This window comes from Melospiza melodia, chromosome Z (genome assembly GCF_035770615.1).
Source record: "Melospiza melodia melodia isolate bMelMel2 chromosome Z, bMelMel2.pri, whole genome shotgun sequence".
Classification (NCBI taxonomy): domain Eukaryota; kingdom Metazoa; phylum Chordata; class Aves; order Passeriformes; family Passerellidae; genus Melospiza; species Melospiza melodia.
Genome location: NC_086226.1, coordinates 19,856,452 through 19,869,209, shown reverse-complemented (window position 1 = coordinate 19,869,209; position 12,758 = coordinate 19,856,452). Strand labels below are relative to the sequence as shown.

Here is a 12,758-nt window from a genome sequence, read left to right as displayed (position 1 = left end):
CTTCAGGTCTGCTGTGAAGCACAGCAGGAATGAAATACAGAACAGGTTACACAGGTTGTACCCTTGCTATGCCTCTTTCATAGACAATTTTGGTCTCCCAGTGTGGCACCCAACTATCCAGTAATATTTGTATATTCGTAGTGGCAAAAAATAGAAAATTATGTCAAGACTTGACACGTTTGTGCTCTAACTGAAAATGACTGGCATCTGCTTTATTTTATGCAGGATGTGTAAGTTTTCTGGTGTCTGGTAGTTGGTAACACAGCCCTTCAACTGGCAAGACAGAACGTGAGCACTGTCATATTTTGAAAGTAGTTATTACAGTTTTATTTTCTGAAATATTAAGAAAATATTTCAGAAAATAAAAGGATATAGCAGTTTAGAACTTCAACTACACCTCCATGTGGGCACTTGTGGTCTAATCATTTTATAGTGGTGACCTTCACATACTGGAGCACCTTAAAGCCATGCCAAGTTTTAGTCACAAGCACAATTAATCAAATCCCTGTAAAGGACATCTTGATTTTTAAAACAAGATTCAGATACCAGATGGACAAACAGATATAAGGGGAGGGATCAGGATTTGTCACTTGTTTCAGGTTTAGACAAGGCATGAACTTATGCAGCATAATTTGACGTGTTTGGGTGTTTTTGTTTCCCTCTCTTTGGATTTAATTTAAAAACCTGAAATAATTTCAAACAGTAAAAAACCCTTTGTGCTGATGTCTGTACGTGTACTGAATCTCCACAAATGCACCCTTTTCAAATTTCTGGCACAAGAAATTTCTGTGGACAGCTTTTCTGCTGTCCACAGTCCGTATATAGATCTGCTGACAATTTTTTCCCCCAATCTACCACCTGAGGCATGCAGTGTCTTAAACCATGAGACATCAGTCATAATGTAATAAGTATAAAATCAGATCTCCAAAGGTTTATTAGAGTGCATCCAAGTATCTCTTTACAAGTGTGATTACTTCAAGATAACATTTCCTCTGAAGATGATTATCAAAGTATATTTTTGTTCTTTTGTGGATCCAGAACATATTTTTCTGGTAGGAGAAATGAGATAGCCATTCTTTAATGGTATTTAAAGTGAAAAGCAGTGAGGTTACTATGAAATTACCCACCTCCTTTGTGTCTTAACTCCGGGCTAGCTTGGTTTCTATTTTCTGTTTAAATTCCTGCTAAAACCCATTCCACTCTACACCTTGCTTTCTTCCACCACCTCCTTATTTATAAGAGCAACACAGTATAACCCTTCTTCCCATGTCTGGCTGCTTTTAAACTTGGCCCACGCTGGGTGCAGCTCTTGAAGAGAGCTTTATGAAATTATTTTAAAGTGAGCTGGGGCGGTTGCCACAGCAACCCACCCTGAGAGAAATCAAGGCTATAGATTAATCTACCCCACAAGATTATTCAACTGTACTGTATTTGTTCTTCATTCATTCAGAATATTCCCTCAAACCATATGCTTTTATAATGAACAAAAATATACAAATTCAGATAATTTCAAAGATAGCAGGGTTGTATTCCAGGAGCACAAATTAATTGCTTTTTAAACTTCTGCAATGAGATGACATGTACATGATTCCTTGCAAAATTTTTTGATTGAAAAAAAATATCTGCAAGGTATAAATTTTATTTATTTACTTAAAATAAAATGGCATGCCATTACAAAAATAGTGTTATCACCACACACATCATGCAACGATTACAGAAAGCCTTTGTCACAGGTGTACCTGTATGTATATAACACAGTAGAGCTTTGCTCTCCAGGTTTTGCTTTGAACAAAAATCTAAAAATAATAAATAGTACTTGGTGGTATTAAATATAAAAAATATTAAACACTCACCACATACACCCTCTTTATTGTCAAAATCATCCGCCTCCAATGCTTTACTTAATCTTTCCCATGGTAGTTACTTCACAGTTTACAATTCGTGTTCGGCACCTTGGATGTTCAAAAGCACAAAAGTAGCATATTATTAAAATTCAAACCTTCAATATATTTTAGGAGATTAATGAAGTAATTTCTATAAAAATAATATGAATATTTACTGATGTGCACTTAGGCCTATCTTACTTGTAAGTAGCTTGATGTTTTCAGAAGCTGTTATAAACTCCATCTAAATCCTACCTTAGGGATGCTATACTATCAGTAAAATTACAAAACTATTGATCGCAGGCTGTACTTATCCTCCAGTTGGTATTTATACTTTGACATGCATTTTGGAAAACACAGCCATCTCATTGTTTAATAAATGCCTGTTTAAAAGGCCAGAGTGAATTATAAAGTGGTAAAATTTGGCATATTATTTTTTTTCCTTCTACAAAGGGCCAGGTATCTATCTGCACAGGTATGTGTGGTGCCGACTCCAGACATGCATCTCCTTGGGTCTCCTTCGAGGAAGGCAACCAGGTAGCACCCACAGAACTTTTTTTTACCCCAAATATTCATTTTTCTCTGCACATGTGGAGAGGGAGTCCCAAACGGAACAACTTGGTTTTGAGGGGCAACCTTTCTGGCCTCTGCCCCAAACCCTCGCACCTGCACACATCATTACCCGGGCTTCTCATCATTTATTTATTGACTCATAATTTCTACGTGCTGGGCTGTTTCTCCAGGTGATGTGATCGGGAAACACAGCAGGAGTAGGTAGGACACTGGTCTCTAGCCCCATCTCTTCCTGCTCCGCGCATCTGGCGGCGCCGGGCGGGGCAGCGAGTGCCCGGGGCCCCCGAGTCGCGCCGGCGCTGCCGGTGCCGCGGCCGCCGCCCTTCCCTCGGCCCCGTTCTGACAGGAAGCCGCCGGGGCGGTGCGGAGGCGGTGTAAGGCCGGCCGAACGCGGCCTGACGCCGGAGCGGGTGGTCCCGGCGAGGGCGGGCGGCGGGAGCCGCGGCTGTTCTACTGCAACTATGGCTATGTGGAACGGGCCGGGAATAGCAGAGGGTTGGGAAGTCCTGACCAAAGGCCGGCGCTGAGGAGGCTGGAAGAAGAGCCCTGCCCCGCGTGCCCCGGCAGAACTGCCCTCATCGGGCCCCTCCGGAGCCTGTTCAGAGCCTTTGCCCACGGCTCCGACCTTTGGAACAAGTGGGTGTCGCCACTGCGGCAGGCTCTGCAGGGCCAGCGGAACCCGGGTTGCCAGTCCCGTCAGCTCCGGGCCAGGCTGGAGCAGGGGCGCTGCCCGCCCGCCGCGGGAGGGCACGGGGTGGCTGGTCGCGGCAGGGTTCCGGGGCCTCAGAGGGGGTTGGAGTGGCCAAACATTAGGGCCAGGCTCGGGAAGCTGCAGCAGCACCTGACAGGCCTGGGACGCAGGCGGATCTGTGTCCAGCTGGGTGGTTATTGAAGCCGTGGGGTGAGTGAGATTAGGCTTGGAGTTCGACTAGTACAGGGCATTTATGTTATTTCCCAGCCTTTTGGAAAGATGTTGTTTCAATTCACCACTACCCCTCTCCTCCCGACACCGACTTTTTATTTTTTTAAGAGGTTTTTATGCTCCCCTGCTAATATTTTTAAGGGCCTTTGCAGGGACGAGATTGATCTTAGAGGGGAAAAAGGCTGCCAAATGCGTTAAATCAACAGTGAAAAGGGGGTTTGTTTGTTTTGCTAAATTGATCCTTTTCTAGTAATCTGCAGTGTTTCATTGTTACTAAAGGCAGTTTCTGAAACTGTAGTTTGCCAATTGCTATTGTCCTTTAAATACCTCATAAACAGCTGCCCAAAGATATTTTTTTATCCAAGACATTTTTGAATTGTGATTTTTAAAAAATGGTTTTCCGACTAGAGATTTGAGATAATTTTTTATAGACAAATACATTTTCTTTCAAAGATTAGACATTACTAAATTTGTCCTAAAGAGTATAAAAATAGTATTTAAAAATAGCATTTATCACTTTGTTAATGACAACACAGGCTAATTTTAGAGTTAAATCTATGTCTACTCTTGCCACACATGCATTTTAGAAATAAGTAATTCTTAAGGTCTCTATTTTTTTTTTAATTTTTAAAAAATTATTCTTCAAAATTAGACTGAAGTGGTATCTGAAGGAAGTTAATAGCTATAGAAGTCCCAAATCTCCTGCTTAGTGTGGAACATGGATGCTGTAAGGCTTATATGGTGTGTCCAAAGTCCCTTGAAGTCTGTTGAAGTGGTGTACTCTGACAGGCTGAGATGAGATACTAAAATGGAAGCCCAGTTCTACGTCACTGGTCACCCAGATCCAATGTCTGCCTCAAAATTAATCTTTGGGTTTGCTCTAAGTCCAGTTCCTGTATCAGCCACTATCCCTCTGTAAGTAATTCAAATGTACTTAGCATGGTACGCCAATGTTCCACCAAATGTGTAGAGTTTATATATACACATATGCATTTTAGGGGTATAATGCTGGTAGTCCATGATCTTACTTAAGTGTAAATATAGGAAGAATTTAACCTACTAACCTCTTGTTGAAGTTTAAGGACTCCAAAAATGTGTGTCTAGACTTGCCTGAAAGAAATGCATCTAGGGTTTTGAAGATTTTCAGTGCTAGTAAGAAATTGGCAAGCAAAACTTCAGTCTCAGACAAACTTAAATCTCAGTAACTAGTTTCAATTCTACATTGCTTCCCCAGTCTCTTCTGACATAAAGTTAATTAGGTAAAATTTCAAGCTAAATGGGCTTTTTTCCCCCTTATGCAAAAATACAAAAATAGATCAAATATGAGCTTAGAGTGGAAATTTCAAATCAATTCCTCATCTTGATAGGGTTTAAGTACAGGAATGTATTTGAAGAATAATTTTGGAAATGCTGTTGTTTTCATGAACTGATGTTCATGTCTGTAATTCTGCATCTTCATATGCAGAAACATCAGAATTTTTTTTTCAAAAGCAAAGCATTTGATGGAAGTGTAATTTACTGTGTGGTCTAATACATCTGTGATTAAAGTCTATCTAGATTTTTAAACAGCCTTCACCCAAGAAATACAGTATCTTCACTATTCAACTCGATTGCTAATATAAAAGAGCTATCTCTCACAGCTTCTAGAATTGATACAGAGGAAGGTAACTTTGTATTTCTTGTTAATTTATGCAGCTTTAGAAGTCTTAAACCTCTGTATCATTAGCTGAGTATTTCTAAAGTTCCTGCTAGTGCAGTTCCTTTTACTTATCTCTAAGAGGAAAAGCTTCCATAAATTGTTTCAGAATTCACATTTAAGTAAGGAGCACCCTTTTTATTCCTTCTACCACATTTATTTGTCCATGTGATTGCCTTTCCTGAATAAGGAGAATCTCTCTGTGATTCATTTTCATTTTGGGAAAAGCTGGTAGGGAACTAGGAAAATATTTTTTAGGCTGTGCGTTCCTTCTCATTTCCAGAAATGGATTTGCCTAAGGTATTGTGATATTTTCAGATATTTTGACAAAAAATGCACAACCTAAAACAAAAAAATATGATTGCACCCCCTTGCTAATTATGTGACACTCAAGCTTTTGTCTGTCTTGCACTGAGTGATGATGTGATACAGAAGCAGACAGCCATAAATGGCAGAAAAGGCTTAATTAAGTATTCTGCAGCTGCTACAAATTAGATCAGCATCTGCATCTGTGTAGACAATGAAATTCATGGTAATTTTGAGGGCCAAGCAAAGTGAAGGTTTGTTTTGGATGGACGCCTAGCCACAATTCAAGCAAAATTCAGACTCAAATATGTTCTAAGGGGGAAAAAAATGTTGGTCAACTTCATCTCCTGTTGCTGAAAGCCAATATGGTTTCCCATTCTGGCTTTACATGTGTATTCCAATGTCACACATGAAAGGCATCTCTTAGAGTGTTCAAAATTTGGGGTTTTTCCCCTAAAAAATAATTCTCAGGAGTTTTCCAGATTAGACTTGGAGCTATATTTTTAGATAAGCAACTAGCTTTTTGCTGTTTTCTGACAATTTGCCTCTATTTCTGCTTTCATACCACTTTCTGGAACTAAAATTGGAGTAAATGATGCACAAATATTAATGATTAATGATCCAGCTTGTTCTAAGGGAGATATTCACACCATAAATTGAATATAGAATACAAAAGTGATAGATTAGTATCTGGGATGAGGGTATGAAGGTATTAGTCTGAAACTTTTTTATACGGATATGCTTGTATACATATACGAAGAAACAATGGGTTATTCTCTGGACATTTTGACAAAATGCAGTGGTTTTAGGTGTTTTCAAACTCTTCTAAATTCATTGTTTTGTTTTGTGTTTGAACAGCTCCAAACACAAGTGTTGATCTAAAAATATGTCTTCTAAGTGCTGCTGTTATACTAAATCTCTGTTGTAAAAACAATAATTAATACAAATATTTCATTAGATGATTTAGAGAGACCTTTTGAAAGTTGAAAGCTCTTTTTGGTAAGTGAAGAACTCTTAATTTCTGTGATCATAAATGTAATTGCACAATAGTTGGGTCAGCTTTTAGGCATGATTATGGCACTTATGTTAATCTATTTAAACATTCCATGAGCATCCTGCTGTGGGGCTTTAACTCTTCCCATGAAAGTACTTTAAAAACATAATATTGATGTTAAAAGGAAACTAAGCCTCTGGTCATGTTTGGATTTGTACTTTGGTTTGGATGTATTTAATCTGAAATTGTTGTTACTGCCATATGATCTAGTTTGGTCTTCTTTGTACACTGCTGTATGATGCACAGATTTAAGTTCCCATTTCTGGTGTGTTATGTTATTGCAAATTTGCACCAATCAGAGCAGCAAGTTTTGATTTCAGCAATGATTTTACAGGTAGATACCCTAACATAGCTAAAGGAGAAGAAATCTGATTACTGAATTGACGTTCCTTCAACGGGAAATTATTTTTTTCAGGCAACTAAAAACCATATAGAGACAACTTCAGGGTTTTCTTTTCTTAAAGAAAATTAAAAAAAAATTAAAAATTCAATTAACTTCATTCAAATATATATTGAAACTTCTTGAATTGACCTAATATATTGTTAGTCTTTTTAGTTTTAGGCTCTCAGAAACAAATAAATATGTTATGGTGACTCTTGTATTTGTCTTTACATTTTAAATCTACAGCAGTTGGAAGTTCTGTGCTATAAAACCTCTTTACTTCTGGACGTGACTGAATTGGTTTTTTTGCTGTTGCTCAGCTAAAGGGGCAAGCGCTGGGGAATAGGTACATGTTTGGAAGGGGTTTAGAAAATTTTCTAGCTCCTGAGTGAGACTGAAGAACCTTTCTGTAGTCTACACAATCATGTAGGGGAAGATAAGACAATAGGAATATGGGCAGAAATAACTCAAGAGGACTGTTGCCAGCGGGGATAAACGGGTTAAGATTTTTTGGATTAAATTGAGATTCAGTGAGGAGTTCCCACATCCTTTTTGCAGATTAAACCTAGTGGTTGGGATGCTATTGAAAGAGTGCTTTTTCCCAGGAACAAAGAAACCAAGTTCTTCTTTGCCCTGAGTGCAAGCCAGTTCTCTTGTATTTCTGTGGAAGAATGCGAGCCTAAATCTCATTTCAGTGAGACTGAGGTGTAGTATTAAATGGCGAATGCATTGAGTTAGTGCAAGGACACAATTAAAAGGGCAGATTTTTTTTTTTTTTTTTTTTTTTAAGGGTAGGAACAATCTCTTGATATACAAGTAGATTGTTTCACAGTCTCCTCTATTTTTTAAAGTGTGTTAATATACTCTTTTAGAATTACTGCACACAAAAATAAGTTGCTATTACCAAGCATTCTTTCTACAATAATTTTAAATAGAGGAGATGGATTGATACTAGAGAAAGGGCAATTTGCATACAGTCATATAGGACTTTAGGAAGCAAAGGAAAGGAATGAATGCTGCAGGTATCTACAGCAAAAACTATAGGAAGCATCCATTTTGTGTACTTCTGTATTGTTATTTTTATAATAACAATAGAAAGTAGATATTAAAATTACTGGGGGAGAGTATTTTGTTTAAAAAGAGTCAAACCAGAAGATAAAATGTAGCAGCCCATAAAGAGAAACGTTTGATTTGCAGGATAAAGTCTTAGCGCATTGGTATAATACTATTCAGGTTTTAACTTTTTTGCCCGGACAGATGTTTCAGGATACAGTGCATCAGCTACATTAACATTGGATTGCACTTCATCTGCCATAAGTACAATTTTTAAGTGTGTATGTTGAACTAGTAATGCTATATAGCTATATTTATGAACAAAGCTGTAATTGATGTTTCATTCATTCTGTAATTTTATTGATTTATTTTTATTCTTTTTGCCTGTGCAGTTCTTTTACATCTTCCAGTAAACTTGTGTATGTTAGCTTAAATTTAGATGTTTATTCTTTGCAAGCTGTATTTATTGAACTTGATTTAGAATCCAGTGCCTTTAAAGTTATGCATAGAAAGCACTGTGCTTTTGTCTTTCTGGAAGATTTCTTAAGTGGTGCTTTCAGAGCTTGTCTCATAATGCTTAGTTGCTTTCAAAGGAACAAACCCATATCTGACTATGCAATAAATGGTCACCACTTTAATTGAAAAGGACAACTCCCATTGACAAGCAGTTTGTGTACCTGTACACTGTGACAAGGGGCGTACTTTGAGACCTGCCCTTGTTACCTAGTTAATGGTGAATCTAGAGTGCAACAGCATTTTTGAAATGGATTAGGAGGGTGGAGCTCCAAGCAGTCATTGAGAGTGGGTGCTTCTTCGCCTGGGAATCAGCCACAGTGGGGTGCAGGGGTGGGGAGCAGCTGCCAAGACATCCATTTGCAGCCACCAGGACAGCTCAGGGGGATGGAGCCCTCAGGCAAGGCTCCAAGTGGCTCTCTACATTGCCAGCAGACTGGCAAAGAGGAGAGTTCTCCACTACTCCTAATGGTAGTCTGATGCTTTGATATCCATGGCGACTGTGTCAGAACAATAACCAATTAAATTCTAAACAAAAACGTGAATTAATGTTTTTGTTCAGAAAGTCCAAGAAGAAGGTTATATACCTTTTTTAGAATAAGGTTTTGCCTACTGTACCAAAGGAAAAAAATGATATATTTAAAGTGTATATATATACACATTCATATATATATTTGTACATACACAGACTTTATATGCACAGGTGTGTGTGTGTGTGTATGTGTATAAATAAAAATGCACATACGCTTTAAAATAGAAGCATAAAATGGAAATTTTTCATGTTTAAAGTACTCCTGTATGAAGCTGTAATTACAGCTATTCATTCCATTCCCTCACTGATTTTTTTATCATGCATCTCATCCTATCTAACTTTTATATGCAACTTCACTGCCTTCAGTGGAAAATGTCCAGTTTTTACCAGTGTAAGTGAAAGCAGAAAGTTATGAGATGCTTCTAAAATATGATGTAACAGTATATGAAAAAATTTGAATTAACTTTTGAATAACAGAATCCAAATTGTGAATCTCCTAAATTGAGATTTTTACCAAAGCTTTGTGGTTAAATCCTGTTTTTTATTTACATGCATTATGGAAAAACGAATATAGATATCCTCCTTTCACTAAAACTTGGATTTACTGGAAAAGACAAATATAAGGTTGAAAACTGAGCTACACTGTAGGTTAAAAAAAAAAAAAAGAAAAAAAGTTGTAGAATAAATTGCCATAATTTACAAAATTAACCACAGAGCTCTTACTTAATAGGGAATAGTTGGTACAAAAATAAAAGAATGTACCAGGCATTTTAGGGGTGATTCTCTTGCTAACTGAAATAGTTATAAAGTTTCAGTGCATTGAGTTAGGTTTTCCTTTTTCTTGATCTCTCAATATTTAATTAATAACAGAAATATTTCAGAATTTCACTTAATGTGCTGAAATCTGTTGATGAAAAAATAAGAAACCAGAAAGATTAATTAAGGTTACTCATTTAAATTTAATGGTCTACATTATCTAGTGAGTAATCTCTATATTTTGAAATATTAAACAATGTTTTTCTAGAAAAGGAAAGCATCTTATACTAAACTTTCATTGCACAAAATACTTTTTCTCTCAGTACAGTGAAATATAGAAGTAACTTCACTGGAATTTCATGAAATTATCCAGGAGTTTGTCACACTGATTACTGTTTCCAAGCCTTTAAAATCAATAAAGCAAAATGCTGATGAACTGAAAGTGTACATAACTAAAGGCTCTAAACTGCAGGCAGTATGTTTTTTCTTGTTTTGTGTGGCGTGAACAATGTCTAGCTAGCTCCAGGAATTGCTATTAGTATTTACTGACTTTGCATTTAACGGTGCTTGGTTTTAATGACTGTTTAGGGGGTTTGGTTTCCATACATTACACGTTATCCATGAAACAGCAGAGTTTTACAGGCATTGCTCATTTTAAAGGCAACTCTAGTTTTGGGGGTTTTAGTTTGTTCTACATTTCATACTTGATCAGAAAATATCTTAAATATTTAGAAGTTTGCTTTATGCTTTGTTCAGTAATGTTTTATCCTATTGGCCTTATATGATCCCATACAGTAGGATATCTTTTGAGCAAACAAAAATGTGATTATTTTCATATAGCATATTCCAAAACCAGAAATAATGTCATCTCCATTTTCTTGTCTCTGAAAATGAAAAAAAAGGATGACAAATATGCCTGATCTACCTCTGCTGAGGTAGGACCTCCCTGTCAGCTCTACAGGTCCCACACCAAGCAACCTAGCAGAAACAAAACCAATGATCAGGGATGTTTAAAAGGGCATTGTTATTCAGGTATTATTGTTCAGCCTAATCTTAGACTACTCATTGCTGACATATCATTTATTTTGATATGTGGGGAAGCTCTACTACAGAAATAGTCTAGCAGTATATTGACGTATGATTCCTTTTTCTCCCCTATTAGCGTCTTCTGTGCTGTGCAGTGACTTCTAACTATGGAATCTGTTTACTGAAAAGGATTCATATGGTTAAGTTTTCTGTCTGTTTACTCACTTAAATAAATGTTTTAAATTTAACACAACAATTTGTAATGAATTCTGTGAAACTGTAGAAAGAATGAGTTCATGAAATAGAAATAATAATAAAAAATGCTTTTCTCCTCTCAAAAATATTTATTTTAATATGTGGCCATATTTTTCTGCATTTTTACATTAATTGAAATCTTATTGTTCTAGGAAAAAAAAGAAAATTCCCCCATCATCTAATTTTCCAGTTGTTATGCAAATTAAGGAATATACACACAGGCATCATTTGTGGTTTTAAAACAAGGGAATGTGTAAATTCATGAAATCTTTAAAAAGCACCATGTCAAGCACTTCTCTCATGGAGCCTATAGCTTGCAATTTACATTTCACTTTAGTATAAGGCAACCAGTTTGCATGAGAAACATTTGATTGTCCTATAAAATGCTTTAAACAGTGTTAATTTCACTCATTTATTACAAAGGAAACTTAGTTGATGTTCAGGAGGAATTTCTAAGACTTAGAATGACTGCTGAAGTTCCAAATACTGAGCAGTCTACAGGCAACAAATCCTTTTGGTTTGTCCTGGAAATTACCAGGATAACTCATTTATTTTAAAGGATGCAGATGGAGAGCACAGAACACACCCTCAGCGAGCAGTGTGTAGCTTCTGCTGTTCCTGCCTGTAATCCTTTATTTTCTTTCCATTCAGAATCATAGAAACAGTGGAAAGAAAGTGACTATAATTATCCAGTCAGTTTAAAGAAGCTTTTCTTGGCAACAGAAGATAAAATCAAGCACTGTATCAAGTTAAATGCAAAGCACGCTACAAAGCTTATCTGTTTTCTCTTGAAGAAAGCTTTGTGAGAGTAACCATGAGCTTGGGGCTGAAACACCCGATGCTGTGGTAAGCAGAACATTCCAAAGACATGAGAATAGTTTTTTAATATTTTTTTCTATTAAAACTCACCAGTGCCCTTCTTCTGCTTCTCCAGGAAGTTGTACCCGTCAGCACCTGCTGAGGGCTTCGTTGATCAAAAAAATCAGGTAAAAAAATCCCCGTAGAATAAAGCCAGACCAGCTGGCTTTAAAGAGAAGCCCCCCAGTTTGGGTTGTGTTTGTCTCACTCACCCTCTGCTCAGCAGACCCAGGCTTTTTCTCTTTTGGATGTTGACCTGTAGGCTGTGTGATGTGTGTGCACAAGTGTCTGGCAGGCTAAGGTGCACCTGCTTCTGTCACTCCTGAGTAAATTTAGCTGTAAAAGGTATCACTGACAAGCAGACCTTTGTCAATGCTGGCAAATGAACAGAGCATTGCCATCCCCCTTCAAAAGTACTCTGCAAGTTCAAATGGAAAATATTTACTCGGTAGTCTTATCCAGTATCCAGGAATTGCTCCTTCAAGAGGAAGGAAGGCCAAGAGGCTCATGTATGGCAAACAAATTTCTTCCTTTAAATAGATGTTAAAATTACATTATTCCAAGAAGAATCTATGAACAAGATGAGGCTGTGTTCTCTTAATTGTAGCTGGAAGAAAACTTTTTTAAAATAGGAACACAGCACACAGAACTTTAAATTCAGGTTGTTAAATTGTGCTAGCTGTTAAAGTTTATTATCTTTCTCTTCCATAAGTCATTGTGATTTTTATACAAAAAAAACTATTAGAAAACTTAAACATATCCCATAGAAGGTATTAATCTCATTCCCAAAATTAAAAAGCGTGCAGAACTGAGAGTCTGAATTTCAAAATCACATGTTTGTGATTTGCTAGGTTTTGTAGCACTTATGCTGTCATAGTCAAGGAACCAGACCCTTTTAAAATGGGACCTAAAGTAAATGCAGGGTCTTTTGTGGGAAATGATCAAAACT

General features: G+C 37.2%; 1 protein-coding gene across 16 annotated transcripts in view; it reads right to left on the bottom strand.

The window, feature by feature from the left end:
- MEF2C (myocyte enhancer factor 2C) overlaps positions 1-12,043 on the bottom strand; it is a 139,044-nt gene extending 127,001 nt beyond the window's left edge. For 13 of the 16 annotated variants that reach the window (XM_063180320.1, XM_063180318.1, XM_063180324.1 and 10 more), the window contains exons 1-2: positions 11,861-12,042; positions 1,854-1,952 (exon numbers count right to left, since the gene is read on the bottom strand). The gene's annotated coding sequence lies outside the window, so the exon portion shown is untranslated. Of the gene's footprint in view, positions 1-1,853; positions 1,953-11,860 lie in introns of all 16 variants that reach the window. The other 3 variants (XM_063180330.1, XM_063180335.1, XM_063180337.1) reach the window with 2 other exon arrangements.
- Positions 12,044-12,758: the final 715 nt, after the last annotated feature.